The sequence below is a fragment of the Motacilla alba genome, chromosome 2 (genome assembly GCF_015832195.1).
Source record: "Motacilla alba alba isolate MOTALB_02 chromosome 2, Motacilla_alba_V1.0_pri, whole genome shotgun sequence".
NCBI lineage: Eukaryota > Metazoa > Chordata > Aves > Passeriformes > Motacillidae > Motacilla > Motacilla alba.
In genome coordinates, this window is record NC_052017.1 from 16,815,254 (window position 1) to 16,833,947 (window position 18,694).

General features: G+C 40.2%; 1 protein-coding gene across 1 annotated transcript in view; it reads right to left on the reverse strand.

Annotated features, from left to right (window-relative positions):
- The window catches only part of GPR158 (G protein-coupled receptor 158), a 184,029-nt gene that overhangs the window by 105,674 nt on the left and 59,661 nt on the right, over positions 1–18,694 (reverse strand). The window lies entirely within an intron of this gene.

Here is an 18,694-nt window from a genome sequence, read left to right on the forward strand (position 1 = left end):
AGTTTTTTTCTGAAGGGTTTCCAGCACTTTTCCCTAACACAGCAGGTGGGTTTCAGACAGCTGGAGCTCACACTATGTGAGGAAGAACATGAACACCTGCAGCCAAGCCCCAACCTTCTGCTGGCAGCAAAGTGGAGCTAGCCCAGGTAAGAAAAAGACAACTACTTGTTAGAGAAAATGGCTGCAGATATAAATCTGACCTGCCTGAAAGAGAAAAAAAACTACACCAACAAGAGCGCCACGCTTTAAAAATATCTTGTAATTTTTTGAGGTAGCAATATGTGAATCAAATTTTGTTTAAATTCAGCTTCAGTCTTGCTTGGTTTTGACATCAGGTCAGCCACAGCAAATTTATTACTATGACAGAACATCTACTGTCAGACTATTTCTGTACATCAAATGGACTTTGCCTAGTATAGAGGGAAGAAACAGTCCAGCAACATAAAAATGTTGTAAAATTCCCAGTACAATTTATTTCACTTCATCAGATGAAAGTAGACTACCAGACTAGATGCCTTTCCCATGAGTATAGGTGTATCTATAGCGTAGGTGTACCATGAACATGAACGAGACACTAGCAGCTCCTCAGTGACCAACTGAATGATTTAACTAAAACAGCCTCTGTCCTCTCACCTCTGTATTTTTCACTTGTTTGTGACTGTCTGTGACTTTAGGATACGTTTTAATATCTAACTGCCTGTGACCGAGAGGAAGATGCAAAGGGCAGGGCTCAGTAAAAAATACCTGAGTATAAAAAATCAAGTGTACACCAAGAGAGGACAGTCTGCACTGCAGACACTCTAGAAAAAGTCAGGGAAAAAAAGCTAAGAGCTTCTTATTATCTCAAATCTCAGCTTTGTGACATAATTCTGCCTGATGTTAGGGGAGCCACTACGGCACCATCTCTCCTCACACCCTTGCCAATCTGATGGCAGTGCTATTACATGCACTAACACAGAAAATTCACTCGGCCTTTGTATAAGAATGAAAGAAGAAAAAAAAAAAAGGAAAGAGAAGGCAATTTTTTTCACACATTACCTTCACCCTGCAGAAATGTGACTGTTGACAGAGTGGAGGATAGGACAAATTGAAGTGGAATGAGTGCGTGTGCAAGTCTGATGACAGCCAAACCTCTTTAACCAACCACAGAAAGGTAGTTATAGTAGTAAAAAGACTTTTTCAGATAGAAATTGTCTTCTGTGTTCTGGCTTCTTGCTTTGTAAGATGAAGGTACATGTTGCTGTAGACACTGCATTTCTTTTTGAAGAAAAGGAAGGAAAGAAGTAGCTCCCACTGTATTATGTGAATGCTGCAGCATTCCAAGTACTGTATTCATAATCCTTTGCCACCAAACAAATTTATAGAATCATAGAATTGCTCATATCAACTATGCTGCAGGCTCATGAATCTGTTCTGCATTAAAATCAATGCTTTACTGATGAATCTTTCACAAACATCCAATATTCATACCCAACAAAAAACTGTAACTTTTATTTTATTGTCTCTGACCAGTCTAGAACTTGAAAATGGACAAAATACTTCAAATGCTGTTATCATTGGTCTAGGACATTATCCTTTTTTCCAGAATTTGGCAGCTGTAATACAGCTTAAAACCTATCAGTCAAATTGTTTCTGGCAGTCCACATGATCCCAGGCAATGGTGTAATAGGGATCAGAATATCATGTTGACAGGTGGGATGGAGAGAAGGAGTGAAATAAGCCTAGATCCCTCTAGATGTAAATTCAAACTCTGAAATTCCACTGCACTCAACATTGCATGGAAACAGAATTATTTACAGCCTGACTCTTTAAAATAAATTGCAGCACCTAGGCAGGAAAAAACCACTAAATTATATGAGGCCAAAAATGGGAAAAATACTTTCTCTGAAAAGAAAAAACTTCACTCTTTTTACAAAAGATTTAACATATTATATTTTATTAACCAGGGTGGAAAATACTATAATGAAAAGGTAATAAATAAACTGTTTTCTGTTGTACAAAAAGAGTTTAGCAAACAAGGACCAGATCTGTTTGTTATGTTTATTTATTGATAAAGGCTTTTCCTGGCTGTCTGTAGGTGAATCTACATGACACATAGCAGGCACGAGCAAGCAGCTTTTGTCCTTGCCCTGATAAGTGGCACCTGCTTCCAGTGGCCCCAGTGACAGACTGAGCCCAAGCCTTGCAAAGCTGTACTGGCTCAGCGCACAGAACTGGCCATGGGCTTCAGACCCAGGAACCCAGGGAACACAGGAACTGAGTGATGCACAACAGGCTCTGCAGACACAGCCAGTAAAATATTAATCTGCTTTTAAGTTACTTAAGATTTGATCCATATAGCACTTAGCATTGAATAAGAGAAGATGTGTGAAAAATACCTGCTTCCCCATAAGCAAAAAAAAAAGGAAGCATAAAACTGACCTGGTTTCAAATTTCATTATAAATGTGAAAGCACAGCTGTGGGAATAAACCCACCATATTACTGAGTATTTTTGCCCTATCAGTAGTCATCAGCTTTTAAAAAAATCATACTTTAATCAATTCATAAAAGCAGCTACCTTAGGTTGGATCAGAAGCTCCATTTAGACTTGTATCACACCTATGTACCAGCAGCCAGTGTTGGCACAGTGAAAGATGCAGGTGGCTACTGAGTGATCCTTCACCGATATGCCCTTCAGAACACCACACTCCTAAATGGAATTTGTATCGCTTTAATTCCAGTTTTTATAGATGGCTTGGTTACAATTCAGAACAGCTTTATCATCATGTTTGCTAAAGAGAGAGTAATAGGTGTCTGTAGAATTCACTGAGTGCATTTATTCCACTTGTCTGTTCCCTGGTATTATATTTTCAGCTTTACAGTATTAGTATAATGTAATGACTCCAAAGCTTTTTATAGTAAGCTTTAAATCATATGTTCAGCTCAAAAAAAACTTCGACATTCCATGAATATTTATCTTGAGATTATTTATAAACAAATAGCTCTTGAATCAACACAAGATTCTAACACATTTAAACACAACATCTAAACCAGGTTTTTAAAAGTCGGTTTCATTTTATGCTGTTTGTGGTAAAGGGTGAAGTTGGTAAAATCTAATGTGATAAAGATTATCTCTGTTGGAAAGAAAATAAACCCTTCAAATAACCTGTGCAATTGCTTTGGAAGTCTGAGCCAAATCTTCTGGCACAAGAGAGACAAAGCCCTTCATCAGATGTGATTAGCCAGAAGTATTCAGCAGACACACAAAGCAGGTGAGACATCCAGAAGGGGAGAACAGGGCAAAAACAAACAAGTAGCTTCAGAGAAAGCATGTGGCATCATGTCCCACATGGAATTTAGAAACTCAGATAAAGGACTAAACAAATTCATACAGTGGCATTCAGGAGCAGAGGGGGCAAACAAGTAATTTTACAATATAAGGAAAAAAATAAATAAAATTTTAAAAATACTAAAAATTCAGCCAGTCTTGAGTTGGGTACTTCAAGTTTTTCAAAGAGCAGGTTTCAAAATCTCTATTTCCAAACCCATGCAGCAATGAGAATGTCTCCCTTTTCTAAAGTCAACTCCTTGTTCAAAGGATGAAGCAAGAGCCATGTCATGGTAGATAAAGCTTAACAAAGATAATACAAGTAAGCCCATGTTTCTTTGCTCTGGTTAGGGGCAGCACGTAAGGGATTTCTAGAAAATGCAATGTATAGAGTAATTTTGTACCTGGCACACAAGAGCAGCTGGAGCAAGTTGGTGTCCTGCAAAACCCCAGGAGGATTTTTCTGATACTGTTTACCACTCAAGTGAAGCACATTCACTCTTTAAAAAAAAAAAGAAACCAAACAAAACCACTAATACAAAGAAACTCCCCTACAACAACAAGAAATAAACAATTAAAAAACAAATAAAGAAGATAAAAGCCAAAGTCTCTTTGCCTAAGACAGTACAGCTCTGTCATTGAAAAGGCTTTACCCATTGTCTTTTCTCACTTCATTTACCCTCCAAGACCAGAGTGTTGTGTTACAGTGTGTCTGCAGCCTCACAAGTGAGCAGTGAGCACATCCACACATCCGAGAACCTTGTGCATCACCTGGAAGGCCCTGCTTGCCTCCAGAGAGCTTGGGAGGCAGCCAGCTTGCCAACCACACTGCTCATTAACTTTTCTACTCAAAACACTACATTTTGGTTCAAAGAGACAGGACAGGGTTGGCCACTCTATACTTTTAGTGCAGAGTTACTTAGGCACCTGTAGTTTTTCTCCTCCTTTCAATGCAATGAATGCATTGGTGGAGCTAATTACTTTTTATATTTCAAATTTAAAATGTGTTTTCCAGCAACAGGAGACTTAGAGTAACATTGAGTTGTTCAATTCTGAGTCAGTCAACGCACAGCAAAGGCTGATCTGAGTCACTTTAAAGCAAAGGCAGTTTGTCAGGACAACATTTGCCTTTATAGTTTGATGCTTTGCTAAAAATTCTTCAGCGCATTTTAATTTGATTTTTCATTATTCTGATTTTGTTAAGCGTAGGATGAGAATAAATAGTGATGGACAGGAGCCTCAGCTCTTTCACACAATTAATGATAAGTGACACATGACTACTGACAAACCATGAGCAGAAAAGTTAATGTCATTCACTAAATGTAAGAGACTGTAGAGTCTTTAATATCTAATTAACCTCTTTTGAAATGTGACCCAGTTGGGTGATCAGGCTTGTGTTTGAGGACACACAGGATTGACTCCCTTCTGGCTCTCCTTGTCTTCGCTTCAATGATGATGATGATGATGTTATCCGCCCATTGGTGGTCAAACACTACAAATATGCAAGCACTAGCGAAAAAATAGTGTTGGAAGTGGAGCATTTTACAAAGAAATGAAGAGAGGAGATCAGAAATATGTACAAATCATAGTATCTTCTTGGAAGATGGTGAAAGGGGAGTAAGTTTAATTGAGCAGTGTTTGAAAGCAGGTTACATGGGGGTCATGGTGGGGCTAAGGAGCAGAAAACTCATCAACAGCTGTTGTCATGCACATGGAGAACCCAAGGTCACCTTACAAACTAAGCTTCTCACAGTCACGATCCTTTACAGACAGATCAAAGTACAAAAATTACAGCAATTTTCAGAGGATGGGCAGCTTGGACACTCATAGGTTCTCAGCAATGATATTTTTTAAGACAGATTTTTATTACTGCTGAAAATATCTGTGCAATCTACAATCAGACAACTTCAAAAATAAAAATCTCTTTATTTGATAGTCTGGAATTGACATTGATAACCTGAATATTATTTTTGAACACATTAAACTTTGCTTCTGGTTAACATACTAAACAATAAAATTACAATGTCTCCTCTCCTAGAAAACTTCACTGCAATTACTGGGAAACCTGTTAACAGACACCAAAGGGACTGAGAATTTTATAGCCATTAAATAATGCAGTGTAATTAATTCAAAGGCACTTTCTCAGGGTCAGATATCCTCGGCTTTGAAGATGAGTTAAGACATTTTTCACCATTAGCACAGGTTAAACTTCATTTAGAGTAAAGTTTAGTTCACTTCCTCAGTGTTTTAATTAAGAGAGAATTCTCTTCATACTGTCTCCATAACCCTTCCTTCCTTCCTTCCTTCCTATCACTAGGGTAATTCCAGGCTCTGCACATGGGCAATACTGGAAACATCGAACATTATCTGCAGTTCCAGAAGCTGTCCAGTAATATGCCAAAACACACAGAGGTCCTTTACCTCTGGATGTCTGGTTCTGTCAGCTAGTTCTGCATTCATCTGTAGCTTGGCAGCAACTTTTGCAAAGTTTGCCTGGAAGATGAGCCACACAGTGAGGGGATTAAGAAAGCTTGCCAAAATCTGCAAGAATGTGAGTCATTTCCGAAATCATTTTGGGGTGGGGGGACAGGGGGGTGGGGAGGAAAGCTGTATCTATTCCTGATCCCTACAAAAGATGCAGTGTTTTAAGAAATGCAGAAACCCCTAACTTTGTATTACTCAATGTAAATGTTTTTATCAAATTTTCACTTGGCCCATCTCTGCCAATAAATGCAATTAGTGGCCCTATGACAATGCAAACTAGTTCCATTCTGAAATCCATTTTACACGTTTATAAACTTTATTTTAAAAATTTATTTACAGTACTAAAAACAGACTTTCATATTTTCTTCCAAAGGCCAATAGGAAATACCAGAATAGCCAATCCAACCCAGTAACTCACCAAGACAATTGTGGTGCTTAAGCACAGAAAACTTATTCGGAATAAGGAAGGGTAACAGGGGGTGGGGGGACACGGGAATTGCACAGCTCATCCCACAGAAGGGCACAGCCAAACATCCAGGACACTGCACTGTTCTTTGGAAAGAGTCTGGCTGTTGAAGTGCTTCCAGCATGGACAGCCTGCTGGCCCTGCTAGCAGGAAAGGGAAAAAATTTCCTATGGTTCATCCAAAAGCTAACAAATAGCTGCTATAATCAGTAGGTAATTTAGACGCATAATTCAAGGAGGGGAATAAAGTGGTGGGAAACAGTGCATGATATCTTAATAAGTTAACGTGGACAACATTGCTAAACCAACATTTTCTAGCCAGCAGATGTATCTGTCATTTCTACTGCATTTCCTAGCAACTATTCATGTAATTACTTCTTTATTCCTAAAACACGATTTTTAGGCTGATTCCACACACTAGCAAGACACACATAACCACATTGAAAAGATCTGCAACACTTTGTGTCTGTTTTCACAGTCCTCAGTCAGTTTTTGGACTTACTGCCTGGTTCCAGACAGTCCAGCAGGAGTCAGAAACTTGCTAAGTTCCCACAAGCTTCATGAAAATAACATCCTCCTGGAGAAGAGATACCCTCTGAGTGTCCCTGCTGAGGAAGAGACTACAATATGAGGACATGCCTTTTATTAGACACCAGAGAATGCTCTTTGAACACACCACAGTCACAAGGAAAGCTTTAGCTGGCACTGGCACTTAGACATCAGTGAACAGCATAACATCCTCATAGACAAACTCAGGAAGTGTGGACTGGATGAGAGGACAGAGAGGTGGATTGAGAACTGGCTGAATGGCAGGTCCCAGAAGGTGATAATCAGTGGCACAGTGTGTAGCTGGAGGCCTGTCACTAGTGGGGTCTCCCAGGGTTCAATACCAGGCTCAGTATTGTTTAACTTACTCATCAAGGTTTGGATGAAGGGGCAGAGCCTCCTCAGCAAGTTCACTGTCAACACAAAGCTGACAGGAGTGACCCATACCCCAGAGGGCTGTGCAGCCCTTCAGAGGGACCTCGACAGGTCACAGAGATGGACAGAGAAGAACTGTCTGAAATTCAACAAGGGGAAGTCCTCAAGAATCATCTGGACACAATCCTGTGCAATGTGCTCTAGAATAACCCGGCTTGAGCAGGGAGTTTGGACCAGATAACTCACTGTGGTCCCTTCCAATCTGACCCATTCTGTGATGTGTGATAAGAAAACATATTAGGAAACCAGGCTGTAATAATCTGATGTTCCTGTTCCTTGGTATTCAGCCCATCTTTAGGACTCAACCTACTTTTCCAGAGGCTTTGACTACTCAAGACCACCCAGAGTCTTGAGTTGAGTCCAACTGGGCGAAATTGAATAAGTTATGTTCCTGGTTACAAAATTAATTCTTACTGAAATTCTACTTGACGATTTTGTGTGAAACCTGGTTGAGAATGCAGCTATAGAAAGGCTCCAATTTTAATATATATGGTCAATTTTTCTCTTTTATAGTGGTGTCACATTAGACAGAAATTGAAGGAAAATATGTACCACACAAGTACTTGAATGAAGACACAGCACCTTCTACTACAAAACAGAGTCTGACATAATTAATTGCATGAGACTTTCTGTCTATTTGCTGGTCGTTGGTAAAACTAAACTCTCCGCTATGTCCATCAGCAGCATGCATTTTAAAAGCACACTTCTTTATTTTGAGAAGACAGCCAAATCCTGCATCAGAGTGCTTGTTCTGTCCACAACTTGATCAATAGCCTCTCATTAATTTTGCTTCATTCTGAACTGTAGCCTCTACAGTTTGACAATGTGTCAAGTCATCGGGAAAGTTAATTTTACTTACAAGATGCTATCAGAATATGAGTTTTTCTACTTGTCAAGCATATTTCCACATTCAGGCACAAGTCTCCCATCCTCAGGGTTGGAAAGTCCCTCAGAATTAAAGTTCAGAGCACAGTTTCTGGGTTTAACCATGATCTGAACTTTGTTAAATTACAGATTATTCTTGATTGCTTTCAATCCCACAGTGAGAAGAAGCACCATATTGCTGCTGTCAGAAACAGATCCTCTCCAAATCCCACTACTTGACAGCAACACCTTCACACTGATCTCCACAGCCTGGAGCTGCACGCTCACTCATTGTGAGGCACAAGTCCCACAGAGGTGCTGCATGTCCCACTAGCACCATGAAAACAGAGCACCCACTATTTGCCAGCTATTTGATAGCTCATTCCACCTCTTCTTCAGCACTAGGCAAGCACAAGAGTTTTTTTTAATGCTTTGGGAAAGACAGTTAAACTTTTGGGCAACAAATCAGAAATAAAATGTTGTAACAACCTAATATGAAACAGCAACACACTTGATAAATTAATATCTGTCTAGTTGCTTACTGCTTCTCATCTAGCACCTCAGAGATCAGCCAGGAAAATTAAATACTACTTTTTGCTCTGAATACTTGCTTTTTTCCTGCAACTTTTTTCAGATTTGATGAAAAATGTCCTAATTTTGAGTAGTAAGTGTTCCATAGGCAAGTCCCCACTTCTAGGTCTAAAGCTAGCTAGAGGGCTGGTGATCAAGCACCATATACGAAGCCATCATATTCTAGACAGACACCTTGAAAATATTTCCTCTATTTTTCTGCTCCACTTATTTAAAATCTAGATAGTTACTTTTTTCCAAAGCCAATGTAGCCTTGATGACTCATATCTCACTCCTCCATTGCCTTCTGGAGCTGGGGGGTTTGGCCATGGATGTAAATTCCTTAGAAGTTTCATTCTAAATGGCTGCTTTTGATATTTAATGATGCTTCTCTCTGTCCATCATTATTTTTCCTTCAGGTTTGCACTTATTCCAACAAGGCTATTCCTGTGCCCTGGTGATTAAAAGACACTTTTCCCTGTTCTGCTCGACTGCCATTTCCTGCCCAAGCTGAGCTCTTCCTTCATACACAGCTCCAATCTTCCTCCTTTTAACATTAGGAAAGCCACACACTATAAAGCTGTTCTCTGAAGGTCACAGTGTCACATGAGCTTTGATACAGCCCTGTAAGGAGCATTCAGACTAAGAATAAGGGTTGGTTCCAGATATCAATAGGAATGGAAATACTGCCTTGTCCTGTCTCCAACAGGGAGTCCCTGTGTCACAGAGTCCTCTCACACCCACAGGAATTCTAAGATGATGTCTGCTGGAGCACATCGCCCACAGCTTAACTGGTCCCAGAGCCCTGCAGCAGCTTTGGGACACTCTTAGGGCAGAGAATCCATGGAACAGTCCAGACTCCTAAGTGTGCCAAGGTGGCTTAAAATCTTGGTAGCAGCCCTCCTCTGTTTTGATCTTTAAGCAGGACAGCTTTCTTCTTGTAGAAATATGAAGTACAGATTCCTGCATTCTGAGAGCTCCAACCAGGAGAGTTTTCTTCTTGTATGAATCTACAGTATAACTAACCTTCACCACAGAAGTGCAGCCATTTAATCAATCTTCTGAGATGTATAACACTACACATTCCAAAGTGATGTTTAAGTTCAAGCATAGGATGGAAGGATGAATTTATTTTTTTTTCCAATTTGTTCAGTACACTGTTTTCCCTTGGTTTAGCAATGCCCTGTTTTTGAGGAAAGGTCCCAAACCTTGGGACAGATTGCCCAATTCCAAAGTGAGTTCCCTGCTAACCCAAACAGCAGATGGCCACACCATAGAGATATACAACGATGTTCCGGCTTGCAGCACAAAGCTAAAGCAAAGCATCAAACAGTCCCTGGGACCAGAAACTCTGGAACTTTGTATTCCTTCTCCTGACAGGGTAACTACTGATAACACTAATTGAAATACACATGACTGCAAATTTGGAAGCCAGTTTCCTAGAAATAACAAAGAATGCCAGAGCATTCAGCAAGTTTACTTGCACAGTAATTATTTCTTCCTCAAGTGCTGGCAAGAAGAGCGGTAGAAGAGTTAACACTAAAACTCAGGAATCAAAGTAGCCTTCAGGCAGTACAGTATCTATCACTCACCAATTCTATTTAATGAACTTGCATGAAAACAAGGCTTAATGAATAACAAGTAACATGGTACATCATCTGAAGAGAAAGCAAGCTAGACTTTCCTCTCTATTATTCAGCAGCTGCCAGGAGCTGATTCACAAAGCATGATGGACTGGATCTTTTCTGACATCATTAAAATTATAAGTGAAATTATTTTCTGTTATTAATTATGGAAATGTCCCTCTTGTTTTCAGAGCTCTCAGAAATGGTGAAACAGCATCTGGTAGCAGTACACTGTAGACATAAAAACCTCAGCAGACAATAGGATGCTTGGAAGAGTTTGCCTCAGATTGAACAAAATGTCAGGTTTACTTTCCACGTGACAGAGCAAATCCATTTTTATTGGAAGCCACTACAGAAACAGTACCAAAGACCTGCCGGCCTTAATGTGACACAGGCATGTGCGCACAGGCATCCAACCCCAGCTCTCTATCGCTACTTTTTAACTCGGATTTTGAAATACCTTGAGGATGTGGCAACAGTTACCACTTCTATCCACTAGCAACATCCTGGGAACCAGTGAAGCTACAGCCGGGACAAACCAAGCTGGAACCAAGGCCTTTCCCACAACCACAGATTTTAGTTGGTAACATGCAGATGTTGTAAAGTTCACAATGGAAGAGGAAACAACTTACAGGTCAAGACAGAAAATTTCTGGTTAGTAACTTCATTAACCTGCACTTTAAAGACATCAGATTTTTTTTCACATTTATAAATAAATACTGCTCACAGTTTTTGGGTTTACAATTCCAGAACAACAATATTATAGCACAGAGGCTTGTAAAATTACCTTACTACTACATTTTCTGTTACTGCTTTCCCCTCTCTGTTCTTTCGTCTCTCATTCTGCAAAATGTGACACATCACTAAGGGCATGGGACTTGTGACCCAACTCCCCAAAAAAGCCTCCCCCTTCATCCCCAGGAACAGCACAGACTCTCTATTGCCTCGCTCCAACAGGCTCATATTTCAAACACTTAAGAAGCAAGACACAAGCAAGCCCATTTAGGCTGAAGAGCCTTTCCAGTTCAAAGACATTGGCCAGTATTTTTGCCAATCTTCTAAAAGGGCAAATAGGACACACACTGGGTCTTCCAGATTTCTATCCTGAGACTTGTAAAATTCCATCTCAACCATTCACTTTATTAAATAAACCACCAGGTACATTGTTTTAACATGGTTCTGAGTCGTAAGCAAATTATAAACCAGAAAAGTTTGTAGACAAGACTTTCTATTGAATTTTCTTGAGTCTGAGCAAACTCTCAAAATGTATTGTCACTGTTTCACAGATTCCGGGAAGCTTCTGAATTCTATAAACTAATGTTGTAATTCTATAATACAGTGAATACAATCCCATAATATGATAACTATATCCAAAAGTTCAATCTTAGTTATCTTATCATAGGATTGCATTCACAGCATTATAGAATTACAAAACTGCATGAATGGACCACGGCAGAAGCTTATGGTGAAATCCTACTCTCTCTCACATCAACCTTTCAATTGAGTTAGCTGCAGAATATGCAATGAAAACCCTAAAACCCAGAGGCAAGGTTTTGAAAGCTCAAAAAATTCAGAAACATCAGAGGAAAAAGCAAAGCATTCTCTATTGGCAGCCCTGCAGAGCCTGTAAGCTTCCAGGTCAAGTTTGGAGGTTCTTCCATGGGTTCAAAATGCTCAGAAGTTCACAGGCATGGTCAGTGCAGGACAAATGCTTCCACAGACTGCCAGTGTGACTAGCAATCCCTACTTATCTCTCACCAGGAAAATGTGTCCTTTACTTATTTACAGGCTTCTTTCTCACTTGTCTTGTAGATGATACACCTTTTCCTAATCTATGGGCTTCTCTGGAGTGGAGAACTTTGTTTCTTGATCCCATTTTCAAATTCTCAAGACATCTCAACATTGATCCCACTTTCAAATTCTCAAGATATCTCAAAATTAGGGGTTTCATACAGCCTTGTACCATAAGAAATGTTTTAGTGAAGTAGTTATATATGCCAGGTTGTTCAGTCAGCATCATACCCATAGGGAAATATAGAAAGAAAAAAAAAGAAAAAAGGAAAGGTTTCTTGCTCTAAAAGCAGTAACTTGCTCACTCTAATGTAAATATTTTTAAAGTATTCCTGTGACATATAGAAAGTCACTTGACAAGCTAAATTGTATTTGGGCTTCACTATCTTTGGAGACTGTTATACTGCTTATAATTACTCTGACTTGTAAAAAAACATCCAAACAGTTAAAGTTGGTAGTGATGCTGGTACTGACAGAGCAACTTACAGACACTAAAATTAATTCTATTCAAACTAAAGCAAATTTGGGAAACATGTTGGGATGCACTCAGCATTTGGCAACTTTTTAAATTACAATCCACCATTTTTATAGGCTTGAGGTACAGTGATTAGTTTTGTGAACATGAAGTTCCCTGTGTAAGGTCCAAATGGAAAGAAGGAAGTGGGGAATTAAACACTCCCACCTACAGAACACATCCCTCCAGCAGCAGCCAGGGGAGTGCCAGTGCCCCTTCATCTGCCTCCAGATGTCACAGGTGAGACAGGAGAAGGGTGGGCCTGGATATACTGCACCCATCAGGCTTTTTCTCTTACAGCTTCCACAGCTACAAGGCAGGTGATTTAACACAGAAACTGCCTTCACCTGCACTCTGTAGCACTTTACAAAATTCTACCCAGGCATCCTTACAAAATATTTATATACTGTCTTTCTCTCTAGAAATATGCCACAGGCCCCTCAGTCACATCTCCTAACTTCTATTATAAAACTCGAAAATAAATACACAGAGAGGGAAAAAAACCTCATCTTGTACTAATCTCTTATCAATAAAAGTAAACACTACTGTTAATTTACAATAATAAATATGAATTATATAAATCCACATGATTACCAACCATATAAAGTTAATTTAAAAAGGACCCCACCCAGTATCTTCCTCATACTTTTTGTAATCTCTAAATCTTCCCCACAAAGCCTTTTATCCTGTACTGCTGAACACCAAACTAGAACTGAGGAAACATATCTGAAAGGCAAACCAGCTTTCAGTAGCATATCAAAAGCAGCTGAAAATACACAGCAGTTCATTGAAAAGGACAATTCTTCAGGAAATGATTAGTGGCTATTTTCAGAATCACAACAATATGCATAGGGCTGCATAGAACAAAAGACATGTACAGTCTTTGTCAACGAGGTTTATTGCAACAGACACTTGAAAGACAAAATGAGAAGGATCCAATTCTATTCTCATTTGCTCTTATTTTAAATAAACCAAAATTCCAGTGACTCCAGTGCTTCCAGTCACCTCACTGAAATTACTGGATAATTATGCTTGAATCAAACCCACTTTGTCTCCTTCTGCTTTCATTCATATTCAATTTATTTGATATAAATTAATTTGTTGAGACTACTAAGAAGTTATAAAACCTAAAGAATGAAAATCACCTCAGCATTAAGAGCCACCTTTGACACCAGCTTCCAGCATATTCTAGAAGGATGAGAAAGTAGGGCAGCTCTGCTACTGTTGCCAATTAGCAAATAACACTCATTAAGCCACATGAGTTCCCAGGTCCCCACCAAATTCCAGTTTTACCAATGAATACTTTCCTAAAACTTTTGAATGCCAAAATCTTCCTTTTCAATCCACAGCTTGAGTAAGCCGCTCTCCTTGCTGTAAACTGCAAACTCGCCTTGAGGTGACCACCAATTGCCATGTTTTATCAAAACAGCTGGATTTCAATACTAGCAGGTGGGAAAAAAAAATACCTGAGCTATTCTTGAACTCAAAAAAGTGGATTGTGGGATCTTTGAGGGAGTAAGTGAGTTATACAATTCTATGAGTGCTTTCCATGAAAGCCAAAGACCCTTTGGAATATTTATTTACAGCATCGCTTGAGATTACAGTAAAAGCTGGCTCAGAATACAATTGCACAATGGTTAAGGTTGAAAGGGGCCACTGGAAGTCTCTGGTCCAACCATAGACTCTCTGGTCCTGCTTAAGCAGGTTCCCCTAGAGCACGTTAACTGGGGCTATGACCAGATGGTTCTTGAGTATCTCCAGTGGGGGAGACTCCACACCCTCTCTGGGCAGCCTGTTCCAGTGCATGGCCATCACACAGCAAAGAAGTTCTTCTCGTATTCAGGTAGAACATTCTGCACATCAGTTTCTGGTTGTTGCCTTTTGTGCTCTGCCTGACTCCCATTTCATTAGATAACCAAAATATTTATTAAGTTGCAAAACCCTCTGTCTGAAAAAAGCAGTTTCACTGCCAGAACTGACAGCCCAGACCCTTTCCCTGTCAGCTAATTTGCTGGTTTTTACACAGCAGTAACACTCACCTGAGTTGTGAGAATTTCCCATTTCAGTCATCACCCAGATCTCTCAACAGACAGCATCCTCACCCTTTACAGTGTAAATCCACTGTGCTTTTCATGCCCTAACTAATTTTTCATGAGAGCTGCCTGCTGGACTGGAAATGCCATCTGCCCCAAAGTACAGGTTGGGTTTGCCCTCTCCCCCTCCTGTCTGCAGCCCGTTTGCTGCCTTGGGAGGTTTCCCTACTTTCACAACCTGAAATTGTGCCAGTTAAAACTTTCTCCTTCCCACTTCACATAGTCCTTTGTTACACTTTTCAATTCAGTCCAAGATTCTTAATTTATACAAAAACTGGGGGAAAGTTACTAAACATTTTTAGGCAACCACCCTGGAATTCATATTCCTTACACAACTCCTCAACTGAATGTGTCAGCAGCTCCTTAGAAATTAAAATCATTAGCATAATATTCCTATTAGGATCACATTTCAGATTTCAGTCAGGATTCAATATATCACCCTTTAAAATAACTTTGCAAAATTCCATTAAACCCTTTCACAGAGGTAAGAAGCCCTCCACACTTGAAGACACTAACTTCAGATAGATTTTCTCCTCATTTGCTCTTAGACAAGTAGGTGTCATAACTGCATATGTCTTATGGCTACAACAGAAATTCCTTCTTTGCATGGGAGAGTCTGCCACCTTCCCCATCCTGATTTACTTCTTATTCTGGAATAAGCCCTTGGAGTCTCATGGCTGCTTTGCTGGTGTAAGAAACTACCAAAAAGAGCAAGACAAATAAAATATAGCCCTAAAAGAAGGTGCGTTTCAAAGCTGTTACTCTGTGAAGATGTCAAGCGTCTCTCAGATTTTGGAGGAATCATTTATACAAATATTTAAGCCCTCAAAGCCAAAACATTTACCAATCATTTAGACATAATCATCTTGTCACTTACAGAGAGCTCAACAAACATGTCATTGGGGAAACCCCACAGTGTAATTAAAATTGTGTTGAATGACAACTGAAGAAAAACATTATAAGCAGCCTCATTCAAACCTGAAAGGCAGTGTCTACTATGTCAACACTCGCTTCACCAGGAAGATTGATTTTTTCCCCATTATTTCTCTTAATTGTACACATGTAGCTTTCAGTTTGATTTCACTGACTATTTTAATCATAGCTTGACTTTGAGGTTTTCTGTTTAGCAGTGCAGTCCAAAGTTTTATTCTCAGGAAAGAAAGGGATCAAGCCACATTGCCCGTTAGCACAGTTAACAGATCTGATGGTCAGAATGGAGTGAGAAGAAAGGAAAACTTACTGTAATTTTTATTAACTTTCAGTTTTGTAGGTAAAATTTTCAGAACAGTAAACAAACCAAACAAAACAGTAAATGCTGGTTCCACTCCATTAATCATTATATTTTTCTAAATACAGTTCTGAAGGAACTGTAGCCCCCAAAGCTCTCACTTTTTCTCTCAGTGCTGTTAAATTTCATAGAGTGAAGCAAATTGCAGTTATGTTTACCTAGGTTACAATACATTTCCTCTTCATTAACTGCAGAGATGCAAGCAGAGCTATCGGTCAATGTACCATTTCAAAATATAGACACAACTGTTCTCTAAGCAGCACAGCTCTAAGCTCTGAGATGAAGCAAGGTCTCACCAGCACATCTGAATTCTGCATAAAGTACTATTAGTGTCTGATGAAATATTAATTACAAGAATGCAGTTGAACAGCATTTAACTGAGGAAAGGCCATCAGGAAATCACAATTTTTCTGCCAAAAAATACGTAGCACAGCACTATGTTACTTTCTGCCCTATTTAATGTGGATCACAGGGAAGTAGTAAGTGGTCTGAAAGCATCAGTCCCACCCAGTGGCAAAGGCTGTGGTCCATGGTCCTCCCCAGTTTAACCAGACACAATCCTGCCTAAAAAGCATGCCTGGGAGATGTGAGTATTATTTATTTCAACAAGAGCAAGAGGAAAATGTTCAGCTCCAAAGAGAAGTTAAGCCTGTACACAGGAAGCCAACAGCACAGATGTTCCTGACCTCCCCTGTGCTCCCCGTCCCCTCCTGCCTGGCAGAGGGTTTGGGTGCCTGTCCTCACACCCAGCTGCCTGTTTGGGGTCCCTGCTGACTACCAAGGACACAGTCAACCTTCCTCAGGAGGAAGGAACCATCTCCAGCTATCCACACACATTTCCTGCAGTCATCCTAATCAGCAGATCAAACTGAAGGCCCTTCCCACACCTCCTGTCACGCTCAGCTGCTTCATGCCCTATCCCATGGATGTGCACCAGATCTGCCTGCAAGGGCTGATAGCAGCAATGCAGCTGTGACACCAATTCTTCCCTAACAAACCTATGTCATGTGAGGGATGTATCACAAATACTTGAATTGTACCAACAGAGGAGAGCAGAACCAGGGCTTCCACTGAAAAACAGGGGCTGCTCCTATTGTGCTAACTTACAGCTATGAGATATGGGTTGAAGGAAAGCTCTAGCATTGCCTTTGGTCAGGGCTGAGCGAAGAGTTTTCAACTATTATTTGCAAAATAAGAATTGTCTGGGTCATATTTAAATTATTTAACTGTCTGAATCCACTCCAGTGAAAAAATACTGCTGAGGAGAGGAAGAGCTTCAATTTTGTATGATTAAAACACCGATTCAATAATGGCTGCAGAACTGGTTGTTTCCAACTGGGCACTGAAAAACCAGGAGAACCTGCACCTACCATTGAACTGTAGGCATCATAGGTACAGGTCCTCTTGTGTTGAAGGACCCAAACTTTTATCTCCCATCCCCAGAGACTGCTCCAACACTCAGAATTATTCTGGAAGTAGTTTGTCTCAGATTCAACAGAACAATGTAAAGTAATGACCTCTGGGCATTTTAGTTCAAATGTCTAAATGTGCCTTCGAAAAAGCATCTTATCTCTTAAATGCACCCTTTAGCTACCAGGCAGCTAATCCATTCACACCTCCTTGGTGCTTCCATGCCTCATGGCAGCACTCTAAGTAATTTATTAAGTGATACTTAGTAGGGTATAGTTGAGTGTCCCATTTCCTCACACCAAAAGCCCTGTTACATTTTTTATCACACACTTCCCTCCTCAAGGTGCCCTCTTAGTTTTCATGTTTCACCAGACTACTGAAATATTTTATAGCACTCACGAGAGCACTGGATGGCAGAGACACATGATCCCTGCCCAAGGAACTCACAGCCTGGAGAAGCAGGCAGGGACAAGGCAGCAGAACCACGCAGTGTCAGCACTTCTGAGCTCTGAGACATGCCCTTCTCAGGCTTTTCCCTGGGAGTTCAATCAGTGCTGCATCCTCTGCTGGCTGCCTCCTTGAGCACTTGCCTTTCAGAAAGAGGCATCTTCACAGTCCTGAGCTGCGTCTGCAGAAATTACTCTGCTGACCTTTCTTTTCCATTTTTTAATTTCCTTCGGAATATTTTTCTGCTTCTGACTTTTCCCTTCTTTTCAATTCTATTGTTAGATCAGTTTGATATGATTACCACTTTTGATTAATGAATGAAGGACAAACTCAAAAACACTGTTCTTCCCAATAACACAGTCACATGAATTGCTTAAGAGTTAAGAAGCCATCAAGCAGAGGTTTATGTGAGCTATTTTGCAAAGAAACTACACAATCTAAAAAGAACAGCAACTCAGAAGGCATCTTTACATTGGCTGTAGAAGTTGGGCATCCTCCAGCAGGATGAACCAGCTCTCTACAACCCCAAACAACTTCTGTCCACTTCCCCAGGCACTTTGTCTCCAGAGATCTGTGTCACACTCACAGCATTTTTGTGTCATCAGAGCAGCTGCTAATGGAGAGCTGCTAAGCTCCAAGGGAAATAAAAAACAAGGCATGCAGGCTGGTAGAGCACCACCACACTAAGCGTTCCCAAGGGCTCTGTAGGAAGTGCTTCTCCCACCTGGGCTTTGTAGGAAACAGTGCTGCAAATAGCACCACACGCAAAAGGTAGAAACAACACCTAGGGACAGAATTTGAGAATGTTTTTTCAGTCCACTCATTCTTTGCTTGCAGCTGCTGTAAATCCATGA